General features: G+C 44.5%; 1 pseudogene; it reads right to left on the bottom strand.

Moving 5' to 3' along the window:
- Positions 1–190: 190 nt before the first annotated feature.
- On the bottom strand, positions 191–2,349 carry LOC148004549 (nucleolar RNA helicase 2 pseudogene; annotated as a pseudogene).
- Positions 2,350–18,601: the final 16,252 nt, after the last annotated feature.

Here is an 18,601-nt window from a genome sequence, read left to right as displayed (position 1 = left end):
GTAAATCATCTAAAAGGAATGAAGCACTGGGGACTTTGAGAGCAGGAGGGACCCTGGGGTGCCCATTGTGAAGAGTTTCTTCTTGGCTCTACTCATTGACCAAATACTTTACTATAAACTCCACTTCTGGCCTTTGATTGTGGATCTGGTACCTTTTGTTGTCACCTCTTGGTCATTGTCCTCGGAAGTTTCTACTTCCTCCTTGCTGTCCCTGCCCTGATCCAGGAAGTTCCTGCTTCCACCCTGCTGTCCCATGAAATCACCATGGCTGCCATCTGCTGCCCCTGCCCCCTTGATATCTTTCTGAGGGTCCTTTCAACTCTGGCTCCTCAGTGGCCATGGTGAGCTGCCAGCATCTCCAACCATGCCACTTCACCTGTGTTTCTGTGTCTGCTTCAGTGCAGACATCAAAACAAACTCCTGGTTTTCCTTTGAGGAAGACCATCCCCTTCATTTTGGCATCGATGCTCTTGCCTAGCTACTCCTCGAGTTCCTTCCAAGCATAGCTCAGTTGGACATCTCAACAAAGCACTGCAGTATCACGGTCTCAAAGGCTGCTGGGCAGTGGATCAGGGAGCACTGGTCGACCGATGTGGCCCCTGATCCGTGGAGATAGAGCAGCTGCCAAGGTCTCTACAGCTCCTTTCTCCTCAGTCAGCGTCTCAGCTGACCGCTTGAAATGGCCAACAGCAGTGGGGACACAGTGTCCAATAGTCTGATGGCATCTTTGCTGGAGGCTTTCATTATTTGTTTCAGAAGGAAGACCTATCCACTCAAATTTAGTGCTGGGTTTCCACTCCACCTGGGGTAACTGGTACTCTTCTTTGGTAAAAGCAGTTCAAACCCCTATCCTTCCAGCTCTGCCTCTTCTTCTTGAAAGATCAAAGACTCCACTTCCATTGGTGTACAGCTGTGACCAACCAGGTCAACCTCGGGGATGTCTAACCCACTTGCAGCCAGTAAACCCACGAAATTGCCATTTCAGCACGTTTCAGGGTGATTTCCTTTTGCTTCTGCAGAATGTCCCCATGTAAGGACTGGGCATTCCTGCTTTATGCATGTTTTTTGTGACAGCTCCTGCCACTGTTCTTGGTTTCACAGAAGTTGAACATGTCCCCTTGATGACCACTGTAGCCTCGGAACACATCCCCACTCACCACTGTCCTCTCTGTCTCCTGTGCTCCACAGTTAAGGCTGCTTTCTGAGTCTTTTTCCAATCAGGTCCACCGGTTCATATGTTGGTTTTGTGTATTTCTTAGCAACATTAAATACTCAATGAGAGCAGATTACAGAGAAAAAGCAATGTTTGCGGGTTGCCTTCAGAATCGTTCTTGTATGCTATACATAAAATTTCTTCCACTTGATCTTCAAACCAATATCTAACATCTGGTCATCTTCATCTAGGACAACATGTTAAAGGTTGGTGAGATCTAGCTTGCCATTCCACAAGTGATCCTCAATACGAGCTGGGGTCCCAACCAGGATATCAATCCCACTCTGCACTTGTTCTTGTTGACCACCATAGGGAGTTTCACCATAAAAAACACTGATACTTTTATTGATGTCACTGAAGTCTTTGCTCATTTGATTTGCTAATTCTCTTGTAGGTGCAGCACTAGTATCTGATTGGCTTGGCCTCTCTTCCTCTCTTGAAGTCCACCTTTAAGTTACCCAGTCAAAGGGATGGCAAAGGAGAAGGTCTTCCTGCTTACTGTCCATGCCTGGGCAATGAAGTCTGTCTCACTGTATACATGATGGAATGTCTTGGCTTTTAGAAAAAACGGGTAGTTCACCCCTCAAGCTTTGAGCTTTGAGAAGCTTGACAGTCTCTTCGCGTATGGGAAAATTAGAGAGAATCCTTTCTTCTCCATGAGTATTTCCTTTTCTATCTCATTACTATTTTCTTCCCCAGGAGCATCCCTGGAGTTGGAGTTTGGTTCGGAATGGGAGAGGACATTCTTGAGCCTGGGCTCTTCTCTCCCATGTCTCATTAACTTCTTTCCCTTTCTTCTCCTTGGGCTTGGGCATGTCTGCCTCTGCTTCAGAAACTTCCTGGTTTTTGTCTCTGTTTTATTTTTTTCCCATTGGCTGTTTTCTTCTCAAGGGACTCCTTTTCTTCTGGGATGTTTTGCTTTTACAAGCATTGTGGTCTTGAGGCTCATCCTCCTTCTTGGCCTTGTTGGATTTAGCAGAACACACATCAACTTCAGAAGGCCCTTTCTCTTTCACTGCTTTTGCTTTGGAGGAACAAGTCTTTTCCATTCCTTTCGTTGCTTCTTCTGTCTTCGATTTTGGCTTCTCCTTTCTACTTTTCCTCCTGCTTGCGTTGGCAGCATCTCCTTGCTCTCCTCAGCCCTGTCTTCTCCCTACTTGGATGCACTGGGGAGTTTCCTGGTATTTTTCAGTGTGAGCTATGCAGGTCTGACAGTCCTTCAACTGTGTGCAAAGGAGAGAGAGCGACACAGCAGCCTTCTACTTGTGATCCACTCTGCATCTCTCAATAATTTCTTCCCTTGGAAAGAGATGATGCTTACTTCCCCTGCAATTTCTGTTAGAATTTCTACTACTCTGAAAACACACCATGACAAAGGTAATATATTACTGCCTTGTCATGTACAATATTTTCTTGTGGCTGGCTCAATGTTTGTGAGTTTCCGTCCAAATCATTATGGTGGGAAGTTACGCAACTTCTAGACAGGCAGCGCAGTTGAGGCGCTGAGTGTTGTACATCATGCTCCAAAGGCAAACGGAAAACTCCTTCCAGGCAGATAGGAGGAGAATCTCCAAACACACGCATACAGTGACACACGTATTCCAACAAGCACACACCTCCAATAGTGCCCCTCCATTTGCCACGCAAGTACAAACAAACACACGCAATTTCCAAGCTCTGTGCTCTGTGTCCTCCCAGCTCCTTTTTTGGTCAGCATTTGTCTTGATCAAACAATAAACTTTCTGAACGTAAAGTACTTCTTTCTATGGGCTCCTTAGCTTCCCAGAAATCAACCTTCTTGGTGACTGTGACAGGCGCTTAGGTGCAAACATTTGGGCAAGTATCTGTGTTTTTGAGATGTTTTTCTCTAAGGAACATAAGGTCCACCCTGCATGATTTTTGGAACATTTCCTTGGGGTTTATTTCCAGCTGCATCAAACTGGGAAAGCAACAAGATTCTCAAGCATCTGCTGCCTGGGATTCCTGACCATGAACACCGGGAAATCAGTTGCTTTTTCTCCTAATACCCTGCTTTTCCCACCTTGAGATACTATATCATCATTATATCTGAGCCAGGACAAACCATTCCTTAAGTTATTCATTATTTAAGGCTTCATTATTTTCTCACAGAAGGAGAAATGGAAGTCACAGAATTCCCTATCAGCTCTAGAGTCATTCCATTAGTCATGTGTCTACTCTCCTTTCCAAGTCACATAAGTATTACCAATGCCTGCCACACTTTTCAGAGAAAGCAAGTCTTTCAGACCACAGACTCTTCCAGTGATTTTTGTCCCCTCCCCCATCTCCTTCAACTGAATCTAAGGTAAATCAGCTCCGGGTCCTGACTAGAGCCTCAGTGGTGGAGGTGACCTGTGAATCTACATCTCTAGGTGGATTCCCCTACCAGACACTGTGCTAACTGGGTGTGATGGTCTCTGCACCTGTGGTTGAGCATCTTACAAGTTCTGATCCTCTAAGTATGGATAAAAGCTGAACCACTGGGAACAAGAATTACACACAGCTAGTGTGGTTTCCTTCTTCTGCAATCAAATATTTCCTAGTGAGACATTACATATGGATCACAGTCATGATGCAGATGAAGACATAATGCTAGGCACACTGCAAAGCTGAAAACACTCAACCTGTCATCAACGAGCTCTATTAAATCACAGCCGTGAATGCAGTTCTGAGAAACGATGAACCCTTCTTCAGTGATGGGAGTCCTCAAATGCCCCTTAGTCCCTTATTAACCCCATGTGTGCCCTATCAGTCACAGCCCTTGGGGATCCAGGAGTCAGAAGATGTAGAAAACAGGGCTCCATCTGAGTATAGGTAATGGCACTGTGCCTCTGAAAGTGTCCTAGGGAAGCATCAAGAACAAAACTAGTCAACAGAGGTTGGTTTGTCCAGACTGAAGACCAGTCTCACTCTCCTTTTCATCCCCTCTGATCCTCCTCCTCTTCTTCAACCTCTCCCTCTCCCTCCCTTCCCTGTTTTGCTCCTCCTCTGCCTCCCCTTCCCTTTCCCCCTCCCTCCTCCTCTCCCTTTACCTTCATATCTCTCGATCAGGTCCAGTTTTTGTTACCCAACTAATCTCAGTCATGAAGTGTGAGTTGGAGAATCATTGACCTCTCAGGGTTTGGCATCAAAAACAGCCTTTCCCTCTCCCAGCAGCTGTCAAGTGCCAATGGTCTCTCACTTTGTAGTTGGATTTCCAGTCCTTATCCCCACTTCCTTGTTCATAAGATTCCCTCTGGTATGAGCTTGCTTACTCTCATGCATACGCTGACAATCACTGTGAGTTTGTATTTCAAACAACACCGCCATTTCTCAGACATTGACTAGTTAACTACCACTTTGGCTTTAAAGATCTTTCTAGTGCTTAACATTATTCAATTTCGCCTGCTCACTTGTCAGTGTGCTCTCTCTCTCTCTCTCTCTCTCTCTCTCTCTCTCTCTCTCTCTCTCTCTCTGTGTGTGTGTGTTTGTGTGTGTGTATATATTTCCCTTCACAAGACACAATCTCACTATCTCCCTCTCCTCTCCTCTCCTGTCCGTACTTACCCCATGCCATCTTCCCCAATAATAGTGGAAAATGATTGTTGTGGAAGCTATACTATGTCACCATGGCATTCACACCTTCTCATCTGCAAATTTTCATTATGGTGGTTGTTTGGTGTGGTATGAGGCTTCAGCTACTCTATCAACACTGGAATTTCAATGGACCTCTTCTCAGACATTTTGTTGTCATGGTGGTTATCTGTATCATAGACATTCTGGACTTTTAGATCTATAAAACTGGCCCTGCATGCACTCCAGAAGTTCACCAATAGCTAGATATTGGTGTCAATTAAAAGTCCTGGATTTGTGCCTGAGAAGTATCTTGTCAGGCTGATGGCTTTAGCACCCTTCAAGGAGACTGCTTAACTTGTAGTACCTGAAAACATGGCCAGAGACACCCTACTCTTCAGGTGAAGCGCCAGTTCCTGTCTCTTGAGTATTGCAGCGAGTGAGGACATGGCCAGGTCTGTTACACATGAGCACAGGGCCAGCTCTCCTGCCTGCCACAGACATCATGATGAATAAGGGGAGAGGGGTTTCTCCATCATCCTCACCACTGCCTAGCAGACAAGAGACAGAACCCTTGGGGCCTTTTCATACACAGCCCATTTATCCAGGGCTAGATCTATTGTGCTGCCCAAGCAAGGTTAAGGACCTGAACTCCTGAGTGTTCTAGCAGGTGAATGACAGGGGCTGCTCTCCTGTTCTAGTCACACCAGAGTCAAGTGTCATGCATGCCATAGGTGGTGAGGTACAAGGGCAGAGGAGGGTGTCTTTTTCTTGTCCACACCACTGAATGGGCAACAGGTGGCAGTGCCAGGCAATGTTGGGCAGTGTCTGACATGCCTCATGGGAGTTTTACTGGAGAGCATGCTTATGTTGTCTCTTTTTTAGCATGAAAACCTCCAGAGCACGTCTGAAATACAGTGTCCTTGTTTTGGAGTCAGGTAGCCAACTAATGGTCCCAGTGCTTTGGAATCTGGTGACTAAGATAACCCAGCTGCACTGACCACTTTTCCTGTGTTGAGGAGCAGCTTTCTTGTGCAAGACAACTCACACCTGCACTGAACACAGCTGACTAAATATTTGCCCCTCTTTCAGGGCACTGGTAATTTTGGATTGCTCATACCACTCATGAAAAACAAAACCAGTATCTGTGTTTTCAGCCCCACTCTATAAATCTGACCTTTGTCCCTCCTCTATGGTGAGCTCTGGTTCCCAGTTATTATTATTTGGTTGCTGTCTTGTTTTAGACAAGAAAGTCAAGCTCAAAAATATACCTACACCTTTCTCCAGACCTATTTCCTTCTAAACTGGTTAGGTACCAACACTTACTAGGACCATGAGGCCCTCGACAGTGTTTGCCAAGCTCATGGTAGAATTCATGGGACCTAGTAGGAAACTTTGCTGTTGTTTGCTATTTCCTCAGATCTTGGAAAAGAATCTAAAAATGGTTAAAAGATGTGAGTTTAGAAGTAGTACCTGATTACTGGAGACTGCTCAAAAGGGTTTAAAATAACCATGACTATGTAAGAGAAATGCTACTAAAATTACGAGAGACCCTAGAGTGGAAGCCAGAGACACCAGGAGAGGAACAGGGATGAATGATGTCTGGTCCTATGTTAGTAAGATTACAGAGAAGGTCCATGTTCCATGCTGTATTGGCCTTTCTCTGGGGCAACAGAGGTGGAAGTACAAAGCTCAAATAATTAGGCAGTTATCCTGGACTAGCACCACATTCAATACGGTTAATTTCAATGCTGCCAGCCTGCTGCCTGACTCTACGCCAACAGAGCCTCTTTCAGAGAGCAGAGAAGTTGTGGTCATGACTCTCTCTCAATCTAGATGGAGGGACAATAGGATTTGACATGGTGATGCTGCAGTGGATGCAGACAAGATGTCTAGCCATGAACCAACGTGAGGACAAGGTACATTCTAGGTTCTTTCCTTGGTCGTATCTCTTATGGACATTGGAGCTCAGCTCATCCAGATGGACACTAGGAGTTCGGCTTCAGCTTGTAGTGGGTCCACAGGACCTCTGAGTGAATATCTCATTTGTGGTTGCAGGTGGAAGGACCCTTTTATTTGTACCTCATGGAACATAGGATCTGAAGAGGTAGAATGCTTCCTCCCCTAGGTATATGCACACTGGTACAAGACTGACATATCCTGTTTGTCAAGGAAAAGGTGTGTGTGCCTCTGCCTGTTTAGGAAGACAGTGCTTCTGGTAGCTTTTCCCAGGGTTCCTCTAACTTGTTAACTCTGCATAATTTGAATCAGGGGCTCAGTGGAATGGGCTCTACCTGCTAAGGCATCCATAGGGTCAGTAACCATATGAACTGCTTGGAGTCTGTCTTCTTTTGCTAGATTATTTGCAATACCTCTCCATCTGTCTGTGTATATAGAGAAGTACGAAGCCATGATTTGTTTTGTATTCTGGTCTTCACCCTTGCTTGGACCTTTAATCTAAAGCAACCATTCCAAGTGGTAACTCCATAGGGAGATCCAGGGGGCCATGAAAGTTGGACAAGGGATGGGACACAGATTAGTGGTGAGAATGTATTCTCAGAAAGCAAGAGGAAAACTCGTACCCCAAGACTGATTCTTAGCATAGTGCCTAGCTCCGGTTTAGCTTTCTGTCTGGATACAAGATGCTGTACAAGCAGGAACTTTGTGACTCTACTGAGGTAAGGCCCACCTGCCTTGTGGGGAGAAATTTTGCCTTCTTTTATGAATGCCTGACTGTCTGCTAGAGTCAATCAGACCGGGGTCTACCAGCAGATTTCCTGATTTGCTGCTTCATGGAAGGTTATGAGGGACACACTTGAAGCTCATGTTAATGGGATCAATGTTTGTTGATCTTAAAGGAAGGAACTGGAAGAAAAAGAGAGGCCTCCATATGCTTAGAGATACTGAATACATATCAGTCATCATCTCTGTGGGCTGGGGACTTTGATTCCCATGATACTATAAACTATTGTCAAGTCCAGGAGAACCTTGAGACTCGTGCGGTACGGACTCAACAGCCCTGGCCATTGCTTTTCTTTGTTTCATTTCTTTTATTTAGTAAGCATTCCATTCATTCACATTTCAAATGCTATCTCACTTCCAGGTTACCCCTCCACAACCCCTGTCCCACATCTGCCCTCACACCCCTCTGCCATGTCTATATGAAGGTGCTTGCCCACCCTCCCATCCTCTCCCACTTCTCCAGTTTCTCCCTATGCTGGGGAAATCAAACCTCTACAGGACCAAGGGGATATCCTCCCCTTGCTATCAGGAAAATATTTTCTTCGACAAATAGGTACTTGTAGCCATGGATCCCTCCCTGTACACTCCTTATTTGGTGGCCTAGATTCTGGGACCACTGGGTTGTTTGTTAGGCCAATGTTTTTCTTCCTATTGGGTTGCAATAACCTGTCCTTCTCTACTCCCTGTGACAGCTGCTCCACCAGGGTCCCTGAGTTCAGTCTGATGGTTAGCTCCAAGCATCCACATGTGCATTGCTCAATTGCTAACCAGGCCTCCCAAGAATCAGTCAAACCAGGTTCCTGTTAGCAAGTACTTCATGACAAAGACAACAGTTTCAGGTTTGGTGTCTGCACACAGTGTGGATTCCCAGGTAGGAAAGTTCCTTGAGGACCCTTCCTTCAGTCTCTGCTCCATTTTTTTGTCCTTGTTCTTCCTGTGGACAGGAACATTTCTGGGTAAAATACTTTGAGATGGGCAAGCTCAGCCCTCCATTGGGGACTGTGCCTATATACTGGAGGTGGTCTCTTCAGGATCTATCTCCCTGTTCTCTGCATATTTAGGCTAAAGCCATTCTCAGTGGTCCTAGGAGCCTCTCATTTCCTGGTCTGTAGGACCCTCTGGTGGCCATCTCCAGTTCATCATGCCTATTACCTATTTTTATCCATTTCCTAAACCTCTCTTCCTCTTTACCATCTCCTCCACTATCTTATATTGCCCCTTTATTTCCTCCTCCTCCTGTCTCCCTCCCTGGTCCCCTTATTCCTCCACTTCCTGCAATAATCCTGTAACCTCCTCAATGCAGAACTGAAGCATCCACACCCTGGTCTTCCTTCCTCCTTAGCTCCATATGGTCTGTGGGTTTTATCATGGGTATTGTGAGCTTTTTGGCTAATATCCTCTTTTCAGTGAGTACAAAGTGTGTGGGTTTTTTTTTGTGTGACTGGGTTACCTCACTCAGCATATTTTCTAGCTCCATCCATTTGCCTGAGAATTTTATGAAGTCATATTATTTAATAGCTGACTAGTATTCCACTGTGTAAATGAATCATTTTTTTTGCATCCATTTTTCTACTGAGGGACTTTTGGTTTGTTTCCAGCTTCTGGGTTTTATAAATAAGGGTGTTATCAACATAATGGAGCATGTATCCTTGCTGTATGTAGGGGAATTTTTGTGCATATGCCCAGTATTGATAAACTTTGTTTCTGAGTCTTTATTTTCTCTCTTTCCAATAATCCCCTCTCCCCACCTAGAAGACTACTGGACGTTTTGCCAGACAGACCCACATACTCTGCTCTCCTTTTTAGGGGTAGTTAGGTTTTATTGTCTTTTCACTCTCATCACAGACACAGATGTCCCAATTTCAAGTTTATTTCCTGTCCCAGTCCAGGAGGATTTGGATCTTTCTTGCATGAACTCTGTTCTCTCCTCAATTAACCATGTCCTGTTTCTTCAGCCAGCTGAGAAGATGCCAGAGCCACTACATGTACCCTAGCCTTAGCAGACAGGCCTTGCCATACTTTCAGAGTCCTCTGCCTATCACAAAGTCACTTGCTGTTGTTGTTGTTGTTGTTGTTGCTGTTGTTGTTGTAGTTGTTGTTGTTGTTGTTGTTGTTGTTGAGAAATATCCCTAGCTCACCTGTTGTTGTCCTCCCTCAGTCACCTTCTCTTCACTGTGACCGAAATGGCAGGAGGAAAGTAAACACTCTGCTGAGCCATCTGTGTCTGTCCACAAAGTTTACCCTTCTATTCCTAATGGGTGAGGTCTGCAGTTGCCATTCTTTACTGTTGTGTCTCTCCGTTCTCAGTTCTAACAAGGCTACATAAAGTACACTGGGGTGGAGTAGGTAAGGCAGTAACCTGAGACGTGGAGCTGAGATACTGTGGCCTCAGCTCATGCTCCATAAAGGATGCAGCCACTTGGCCCCATGGAGAACAGGAGCACTAGATGTTGCCTTGTCCAGCAACCCCTCAAGCCTATTTCTGCTGGAGTAAGGGAGGCCCCAGCCTGCCTATGTGGGATGTGGTTCAAAATGAACATCTTTTATATTATGGTTCCATAAAGAGTCGGTTCATATATTCACATGTTTGGAAATGAGTGGTCAGAATTGTCAGCTCAAGTTACTCAATACATTTTGAGTCCCTTAAACTTAGGCAAGGAAAATCAGACCTGTATATTCCCTGAGGTCTTCAGGGGTCCCAGTGTCTGTCTAATGGAAAACATTCTACAGGAACATGGAAGGATTTCTAGAGAAGGTTATGTATATTAGGAGGGTTAATTTAGGAATATCTGAATACAGAGGGCACTTAACTACTAAAATTGGGAGTAAGTCTTCTACTATGTGGCAGTTCTCTCCGCAGGTATTTTCCCATCTCCTTGGTTGATGCCTCCATTAGTGAGACAAACTTAGCGACAATCCAAGTGTCAACTCTAGACATTTGTGAGAAGAGCTGCGGAACATCCAAAATTGACACCAACTGCCATCTCATCTGTACATTGGCATTTCTCTCCAAATGCCTTTTTATTGTACAGTGAGCATCTCTTTCCAACTGCCTACCTCCATGTACATATGAAATCTGTTTTCAACTGCCTTTCTTTTTTGTAAATAGACTGTCTATCTCCAATTACGTTCCTGTCCAAATAGAGGGCATCCCTCGCAAACTACCTTTCTCCCAGAATGTAGAATACCTCTGGGCAAGTGCTTCCCTGACTTCCTCTAAAATTCTTAACTGGAAGAAAAATATTCTTGGGGCCCAGAACCAATATCTCAAAATTGACATCTCTCAAAACCATTCAGATGAACTGTGAGAACAGTAGAAGATAGGAAAATTCAGTATAATTATATCAGGGTAGAATTATCCCCAGTTTCTTATAAAGTTAGGTAAGGGTATGTCAGGTAGTGTCTTGGAGATATTTGTGTAGATATGGGAGTATCTGATGGAATCTAAGTTATGTCGAGTTCTGAGCGACCCTGTCTGACAAACGAGCAAAGTTCAATGATGAGAACATACATAATTGAAAAATTAATAGATCAGGAAGAAGGTGGGGATGCAAGCCTTAAATTGTGTAAAGTACTGTCAGGAACCATCCAAGAAACCTAGCCTTAGGGCCAGCACCACAGGAAAAAAAAACAACTCAGGAATCATTACATGATACTTTTCCCAAATGACCAGCATGCATTTGAGACCATGAATCCAGCCTGCAACACAAAACCACAGGCCTTAGTGATCATAAAACTGTAGAGGTCATGAAATATCTCATTGGAAGGATCCAGCCACAAATACCAACAGTGGAAACACTATACCATTCTAATATCAAGAGCTTCTAATAGGTTCTAGGAACATCAGAGAAGATCCATCTACTTTCTGAGAATGCTCCAGAAGGAAACGTCTTTGACCAAATAGTGGAGGGGGGCATGTTGCAGAAGGAAGATCATAGAAAATACTTGGTCACTTATGGGCATCAATAAAGTACTGCCACAAAAATTGAACTTGTCCATCCAGGCATAAAATTCGAGAATACCCAAAAAGATGCAGTGGATTATGTAAAATCATAGACGTCACCAGCCCATCACCGCATACACTGCCCCTCACTGAAATGGCAGCATAGGACCAAGGATTTTATGCTCCAGAACTGATACTACGGGAACCACAGGATGGCAAGGAGGCAGAAGGGTAGAGTGTGGACATGCTACTCCATTATATCACCACAGGGTCCCCTTTCTTCAGTGGAAGGACCACGAAAGAGATCAGAAATAGATTGTCACAGAGACCTATGACATTGCAACTCACTTCTGGCAACCAGAAACCTAATCCACCAAATCCTTACAGTTTACCCAGAAATAAGGCCCTCCATTGAGAACATTGAGACATTTTTGTGTAATGAGAGGAAATGTGAAGTACTTAGCTCGACTGTCACCTATCCAGATTCTCAAACTGTAGACATGCTCTGAGGTATGGAATTTTATAGTTGCAAGAAATTAAATCCTTGAACAAGTAAAACTACAGCAAAATGATGGGGGACATATTTAAATTTAAAAGAACAGGAACAGAGGGCACTTGAGCATGGGTCTAAGACTTTTGTCATTACTGGGCTTACATGCCCTATGCCACCCAAATCATGAGCACATCCCTTTATTCTCTTCCTCCACCAAAGAGAAAGGGGAGGAACCCCAACTTTGGCCTCATCCATATCCAGCCCTAGGAGAGCATTGGCCTGCTGCCCTGACACAATAAGGCCAGTAGTGGCAAGAAGTGCTTCCATGCCTGCCACTACATTACAGTGTCCCAAGAGAAGGAACACAGAGACTGCCATTCTGGAGATTTGTCTACCCACTGAGTCCACATCAGCATACCAGAAGAGTAAATGCCCCTGCGATCTAAGGAATTCTTAGACAAGGAGCTCTAAGTAAACCCTCAGAGGATTGAGTGCTTCAAGGGACTAGACAAGAGTATCAGGGTTTTCCTGTCAAGAATCTGTTGTGTTAAGGAGTCTCTGAAGATGAAAGCCTACTATATAACTTTCAAAAATATGGGTCCTATGAAAGAAGCAGGACCCGAACCCCATGAGTTTCTAGGCAAGTACGGGATGGTGCATCACTTCTTGACCTTCTTCACTATACCATGCTACACCAATTAGCCTCTTCTAGGACCTAGTAATGCCAAAGTGGGTCCATGTAGATACTGAGTGTGCTCCAGCAGGGGACATCCTGACCTAAAAATGGAGAAGGACCCAAGCAGGAAAAAGAGGCAAAGAAATATTTCTGCAAATAGTTGAAGCCATTACGTACTGCCAGAACCTTGACATCCAGATATAAAGCATCAGATTGTCCTCAGAGATTCAGAGCTTGATTCGAAATAAAACAGGCATGTCCTGAACCTCGTTGCAGACTGCACATCTTACTGAAAAGGCAGCACGGGACCAAGGCATTTTATGCTTCAGAGTTCACATTAGGTGAGACATGTAATGGCAAGGAGGCAGATGGGTAAAGTCTAAGCGTGCTCCTTTATTTTATCACCACAGGGACCCATCCCTTTGCTGGAGTCACCATGAAAGAGATGGAGAAGACGATTGTCACAGGAGTCTATAACATTAAACCTCACTTCTACTGGCAACTTGAAATCTGAATCACCAGATCCTCACAGTTTGGAAAAAGATGAGGCCCTCCATTCAAAGCATTAAGAAAGATTCTTGTGTAATTAAATGAAATGTGAAGTAAGTATCTCGACTGTGATCTATCCAGAATCTCACATTGTACACATGCACTGAGGCATGGAGTTTTCTATTTCCATGAAATTGGTATCCTTGAAAAAATAAAACTATACCAAAGATGGGGACAAATTCAAATATACAAGAACAGGTACAGGAGGTACTTGATCATGGATCTAATACTTCTATCATGACTGGGGATCCATGCCCTATGCCACACCTATCATGAGCACATCTTTTTATTCTCTTCTTCCAGCAAAGAGTGACCCCAAATTTGGCCTCTTCCATAACCAGCCCTTGGAGAACATGGGCCTGCTTCCCTGACACATTGAGGCCACAGTGTGGGAAGAAGTGCTTCCATGCCTGCCATTGCTTTACATTGTCCCAAGATGAGCAGAGATACTGCCTGTGCCCTTCATGCACAACAGAGGTCTGCCCCATGTGTCTGCACACCAGAGGAGGAAGTGCCCCTGCCATCTAAAGAATACTTGCACAAAGAACCCTTATTAACACCTACAGAATGGGGTGATTCAAGGGACTGGGCAAGAAAAGGAGGGATTTCCTGTCAAGGATCTGTTACATCAAGGAATCTCTGAGACCAAACCCTGCTATATAACTTTCAAGAATATGGGTCCTGTGAAAGAGGCAGGATACAGAACCCCATGAATGGGTAAGAAAGTATGGGAGTGAGCACCGCATTGTTCACATTCTTCCCTATACCATCGTAACAGCATTAGCCTCTTCTAGGGCCTACTAACATCAAAGGGGTCCATGAAGATACTGAGTGTGCCCCAGCAGGGGACTCCTTGACCTAATAATGGAGAAGGGTCCAACCAGGAAAAAGAGGCAAAGAAAATATTTTCAGCAATTGTGGCAGCCATAAAGTAGTACCATGCCCTTGACCTTCTCCATTCAGATATAAAATGCAAGAATATCTGAAAAGATGGAGAGGATAATGTGAAATTTATAGCATCTCACCTGACCATCAAGGCAGACCCCGCCCCTTACTGAAGTTGCAGCATGAGACCTAGGATTTCATGCCTCAGAGCTCACATTAGGTGAACCAGGAGGCACATGTGGCGAGTCTGTGCAGGTTACTTTATTTTATCACCACAGGGTCCCACCACTTCAGAGCAAGCAGCATGAAAGGAATGGAGAAATAGATTGTCACAGCGACCTATGACATTGCAACTCACTTCTGTTAACCAATGAAAACTTAATTCTGCAGACCCACAGCGTTTCTGTAAAAGAAGCCCTCCATTCAAAATATTGACATTTTTGGGTAAAAGAAATGTGAGTAATTATCTCGACTGTGACCTATCCAGATTCTCACATTATAGCCAGGTTCTGAGGATGGAATTCTATATTTTCAAGGCATTGCATTCCATAAAAAAGAAAAATTTAGCAAAATGATGTGGACAAATAAAAATTCACAAGAAAAGGGACAGAAGACATTTGAGCGTGGATCTAAGACTTCCGTCAGCCCTGAGATTCGTGACCTATGCCACACCTATCATGAATACACCCCTTTATTCTCTTCTTCCACCAAAGAGACTGGAGAGTGACCCCAACTTTGGCCTCCTCCATATCCAGCCCTAGGATAGCATAGGACTTCTGCCCTGACACTGTCAGGCCAAAAGGGGGCAATAAGTGCTTCCATGCCTGACCTTGCTTTGCATTGTCTCAAGAAGAAGAGCAGAGATACAGCCTATGCCCTCCATTCTCAAGATGTGTCTGCACCTTGTGTCTGCATCAGCACACCAGAAATGACAATGTCCCTGCCATCTAAGGAATCCTTGCACAAGGAACCCTCATGAACCATTCAGCGAATTTGGTGCTTCAAGGACTGGGCAAGATATCGGTGATTTCCTGTTCCTCTCTGAAGGAGTCTCTGAGGACAAAACCCTACTACATATGTCTCAAGAATATGGGTCCTCTGACAAGGCAGGACAAAGAACCCATGAGTTTCTAGGCAAGTACCGGATGGTGCATCACTTCCTTGACCTTCTTCACTATACCATGCTATAATCATTAGCCTCTTTTAGGACCTACTAATGACAAAGGGGGTCCATGTAAATACTGAGTGTGCTCCAGCAGGGGACTTCTTGAACCAATAATGGAGGAGGCCCCAAGCAGGAAGAAGGGGCAAAAATATTTGTGCAAATAGTGACAGCCATAAATTACTGACATAGCCTTAACTTGGTCTGTGCAGACATAAACACCAGAATATCCTCAGCAAGTCAGAGGTTGATGAGAAATAGACAGAGATGACCTGAACCTCAATGCAGACTTTGCATCTTCCTGAAAAGGCAGCATGGGTCCAAGGGAATTATGCTCTAGACCTCACACTAGATGAGCCATTTGATGGCAAAAAAGGCAGATGCGGACAGTTTGGGCATGCTCTTATATTACCTGACCACATGTTCACAGGCACTGAGAGTAAACACCATGGAAGAGACAAATATTGTCACAGGGACCTATGACATTGCAACTCACTTCTCCTGGCAAATTGAAGTCTAAATCCCCAGATACAATTTCCCCAAAGTTGAGTTCCTCCATAGAAAACATTGAGGGACATTCATGGGTAATGAATGTGAAGTTAATATGTAAACTGTGACTTCTCCAGATTCTAACATTTTGGACAGGCTTTGAATCATGGAGTTTTATGTCAAGTAACTGGAATCCCCAGAAAAGTAAATGGAAAAAATGGGGCCCTAACTACTCTAGAAGAACAGACACAAGATGTGAGCATGGATCTAAGACTTCATCCAAGCCTGTGGATCCAGGTGCTCCACCACCCCGACTCCTGCACACCCCTTCATATCTTGTATTCCACCCAACGGAGGGGCCTGTGAGCCCAACAGTGTCCTCCTCCTTTACCAGCCCTCAGGAGAGCATGGACCTGCTGCCCTGACTCTGTCAGGACACAGGGGGCAAGAAGAGCTCCCATGCTTTCCATTGCTCTACACTGTCCCAAGAGGAGGAGCAGATACTGCCTGTGCCCTGTATTCTGTAGATGGGTCTGCCCCTGTGAACACATGAGCACATCAGAACAGGAAATTCCACTGTTGCCTAAGGAAGACTTGGACAAGGAAACCTTCATCACCCTCTCAGAAAATTGGGTGTCTCATCAGAATGGGCATAAGAGAGAGCTTCCCTGTTGTTTCCTGTTTCCTTTCTGTTATTTCAAAAGTCTCTGAAGAAAAGCCACAACCCCCCACCCCCCCATATCTTCCAAGAACCTAGGTCCTCTAAAACAGGCAGGAAGCATTAAGAAATGAAATGGTATGCTTGTATGGCAGTGTTCATCACAACATTGACCTTGTACATTACACCATCCTATTACAATTAATCTATACCAGGTCCTCGTTACATCAAAGCCTTTCCACCTAGATACTCAGTATGTTGCTGTAGGAAACTTCTTTGACCTCAGAATAGAGGAGGGCCTGCTGCAAGTGGAGGAGTCAAAGAAAACTATTTTCGCAGAGAGTGCCGGACATAAAGTATCGCCACTATCTTGACATTGTTTATTGAGACATTAAACATCAATACATTTTGCAAATTGCAGACTGACATATGAAGCTAATAGAGCATGATAACTAGGATCTAAATGAAATATTCTTATCAATATTCCTGTATCTTTTTTCTTTAAAGCATTATATGTGCACCAAGGTGGCATTGCCTGAGAAGACGTAAACAAATACCTGTGTAACCCAGATGTGGAATTAGCAAAGACCACAGAATTAGTCTACCTGAGTCTATCTTATTCAACATTGACTTCACAGGTGCTCCATGCTCAGGAGAGCGTGTGGGGTCACTTAGAAGAAAGGGTTACTTGGGCAGTTGTTCTCTATTTGCTTCAGCCAGCACTGGCTTCAGCTTGGATAAGCTGCATTTCTGAAGCCTCTGATAGCAGGATCACCGCTCATGTTTGTCATGGTTGAGATTTATAAGTACTCCAAGTGTCCAGGACAGTGGATCGCCCTTCCCTTCAATAACATGCCTTTAGCATTCACAAATATATATTAATGACTCGACAGCAAAGGGCACTAAAATATCCACTGGCTTTGACTTTTGAACAAGTAAATTTCAGTGCATTGGATCCACTAAAGCAATAGCTACTAAGGTCTGCATGTTCCTTACATTCGCTGCAAAAAGACACCAGGACCCCGGCAGCAAACGTATAAAAGTGAATGTGTGCTTTAAACTCATTTACAAGTTGAGTATCTACTGGGATCCTCAAAACCATTGTGAACAGAACAGCTGAGAGCTCACTTGGACCACACTTGGGAGGCAGAGACAGAATCAATTGGAATGGCCTGGGCTTTGAGACCTGTAAACCCAGCCCCAGTGACACTGCTCTTCCCCAGACTATACTGCCTAATTCTTCCTAAACTGTTGTCCCAACTAGGAATTGTATTGAAGCACGTGACCCTAGGGGGACCAACCTAATTCAATCTCCTACATAGGTGCTGATCATTGTCACTAGGAAGAAAAAGGCTCTGAAGGCAACAGTCAAGACAGGCACTGTGCTGAGGTATTGAGAGGGACACTCTCCACCTCTCCAGGTCCTGTTCTCATGGATCATTCATGAGGGAAGTATAAATGAAAAAAAAGGAAAACACCGTGTGGTTATGTTTGTGCTTTGGACTGGGGTTTGGTTCCTATAGTCCAGGGAGATGTGGTTTTTTTCCCCTGTAAAACGAAATGACTCTTATGTACCTATCTTGTCTCAATTTCACCTCCATATGGTGGGATTTTTCCTGTATATCTCAGCAGAGGTCAAGGAAAATTCTCAACCTCAATTAATGGCCAATCTCTTCAGAAAGAAGAACCTGGGCATTCAGTACATGCTGCTTTCCTGTATAGCTGTGAAGGCTTGACTCTGTAAATTATCCTACCATGGCCTTGCAGGGACCTGAAAAGCATATAGTGGCAAGGAAGGCACAGAGAAGCTTCTTACTACATTGTTTTGATATTGATGTTCTCCAGCATCTGAATTCAACTTTCAAGGGTTGTGCCATGAGAATATCTGTTTTCTTAAAGAAAAGTAACTGAATATTAATCCTGGCAGAAGAACCTTGCTAACTGTGTGAAGAAAGGGAACAGAAACTATCTGAAGAGACCGCAGTGGCATTCAATACTACCCCCAACCCCCAAACAAAGCCCAAACCAGCTGCTTATGCAGACAGCAGCATCAAGTGTTTGACTTTGTTCTTCTCAAAGGCTAGAGCCGTAACTTGTGAACCTGAACCCTTTTGGTCCCCAGACCTTGTCCTGAGGGAGTCATGCAATGGTAATGTTGAGTGCAGTCTGGGCAGGAAGCTGTCTGGGATAAGAGAACAGGGCACATCCTCTGTATAGGGAA

Source organism: Rattus norvegicus, chromosome 7, assembly GCF_021556685.1.
Source record: "Rattus norvegicus strain SHRSP/BbbUtx chromosome 7, alternate assembly SHRSP_T2T, whole genome shotgun sequence".
In the NCBI taxonomy this organism is placed as follows: Eukaryota; Metazoa; Chordata; class Mammalia; order Rodentia; family Muridae; genus Rattus; species Rattus norvegicus.
This window is presented reverse-complemented; position numbering and strand designations above follow the sequence as displayed.